This window comes from Strongylocentrotus purpuratus, unplaced genomic scaffold (assembly GCF_000002235.5).
Source record: "Strongylocentrotus purpuratus isolate Spur 01 unplaced genomic scaffold, Spur_5.0 spur5_scaffold_12, whole genome shotgun sequence".
NCBI classification, from domain to species: domain Eukaryota; kingdom Metazoa; phylum Echinodermata; class Echinoidea; order Camarodonta; family Strongylocentrotidae; genus Strongylocentrotus; species Strongylocentrotus purpuratus.
In genome coordinates, this window is record NW_022145597.1 from 26757055 (window position 1) to 26759430 (window position 2376).

Here is a 2376-nt window from a genome sequence, read left to right on the forward strand (position 1 = left end):
TCCCTCTCCTTCTATCCCTCTCCTTCTCCTTCATTACCCCTTTCTCTCTGACTTATGAAAGCCAGAAGGGTTTAACTTTGTGTTAAAAACTATTATATAGCCTAGGGTAATGTCCTTCTGGCTCTTAAACAGATGACAAAAAATACCTGTTTTAAAGGTAAAGACCAGTATTGAAAACGCCCCAATTTCAAAAAATGAAATGGAAGCTCTCATTACCAATCATGTGAAAGAATATGTTTTGACAAATACATGATGATAAAAAATTTGCCAGGAAACCGCCTACTAATTCATATATTTGGTAAATTTGTTTCTCTCATGGACTGTGAGAGATATAGGGTAGTCCCATATACAACCTATCTGTGTATAGTGCTTGTAACTTTACAAAGAATGGGCTAAATTTCTTATCATTTTGATGATTCCACAACATTTCTTTCACAATGCAATCGCATGACCATAACTGGTCTTTACCTTTAAACTTAGATCTCTGAGAAGGTAACCAAAGACTTGGGAGAGGTGTCATATCAACAAAGTCTCCCATTGAAAAAAAGTGAATTATGTTATTTTTAAACATTTGACCATGGTATATAACTCACAGGGCAGTGCATGAGATATTATTTTGAATTAAAATGAGCAGATCAGTGACCTTCAAGTTATAACTCCTACAAATTCCTTCTATTGGATACTAGATAATCAATTTTTGTTCAATATTTAAGATAAATGACATCCACTTTGAAAGGTTTCAAGAGATGATTTACAGTTATTTCTCCCTAGCCAGATGAACAGTTTTGTTAACCCAATTAACTTATCCTTGTGAGCAATTTAACGTTGGCATATTTAAGGCCTTAGAGCTGTCTTCGTAATGACAACTGCTGCTGTTGACACAAGGGTCTCTTTAGGTTGATGTTCATTTTGATAGACTTCAATGTTAATGAATAAACACAAACATGATTCTAATTGTAGGTTTGTAGTTCAATTAAAATTTAGAATATGAAGAAATGAATGTAGTAGAAAACAAAATGTATGTGTAATCAGAAGTTGTTTATTCTTGAAAATCAAATGTCTATATAATCATTGGCAGATTTGAGGGGGGAGCACTAGTGCCCCTTCAATAGCCCATATAACATGTGCCATTAAATGTGTTTTTCTTTCTTTCTTTCTGTCCTTCCTTTTTATTTTGCTTGCCCAAGATTTATTGGAATAGTGTCCCCTGCTCCCCTTCTCAGCATTGTGGACTGCCCCTGCATATAATGTAGTCTTCTCTCATATTCCAAGAAAAACTTGGGAAGAGAACAATGTTATAGAAAAAAGACAAACAGGAAAGTTAAACGTTTTTGGCATCGTTCAGATCATCAAAATGTTATTGATCAACACCAATATGAATCTGTCAAGCTCCTGGAAAGAGAAGGCTGGTAGTGTGAAACAAGTCAACTGTATCAACATGATTTGAATGACCCCAGAAGAGCAATATATCATGCACATGTTGCTGTTTGTATCGATTCCATTATAAGAAGAACGTCAACCCATTAAAAAGTGTGTCAAACGGGACCACAGTCCCAAATGTTGTAATTGCTCTTCAAAGAAACATTCAATCCAGGTCACATTCTTGTAATACTAATTGTTAAAAGTTGTCATCACGGGTAGCAGATGTTTTAAGAGTCGGGCGCATGCCGCACGTGATCCTGCAAACGAGATGATTTGATGAAGTCGGTAGATCAACGGTATGAGTGTCGGGTTAGGCGTAATATAATTTGTTTTCTATAAACTTCCACCTGGCCGTTATCAATTACTAATGGCATGCAAGGTTAGATTGCTAAATTGAAAACATCGAGCGGGTGTGAAAATGATTAGATTGTCTCTAAGAGCTTTAGTACGTGATTGAGTACACCAAGTAGAAAGCACGATTTAACCACCAATACGAAAATAACATGTGGCTCGTTTAGCAGCCTCAGAGCTAACCCAGTACAGACTTGATTGTACAATTTATATACCTCTCTTTAGAAATCTAGCCATCTGATTGGTCGAAATTGCAGTTGTGATTTAAGATATTCCTATCTACCAGTCAATAGTCTTTCAAAAAGTGCCCCCATACCAGCCCACTGGTCAATAGTCTTTTTAAAGATGCCCATTGCCCGGGTAACAGGCTGCATGAATGAATATTGCTCAGATCCCCATGTGTTTACGTGTTAAAATTGTCTTTGTGCAAGCGTGGACACCATACAGTACTTTTTGTCTGTGGTTCCCGAATTATTGAAATTGTCAGACATGTTTTCAGTGAAGATAAACAGACAGTGTACATGTATCAGATTTTCTGTGATGTTTTAACCAATCTTATTAATAAAAGGATAAGGTAAGATATGCCAATGATAATCATTATTC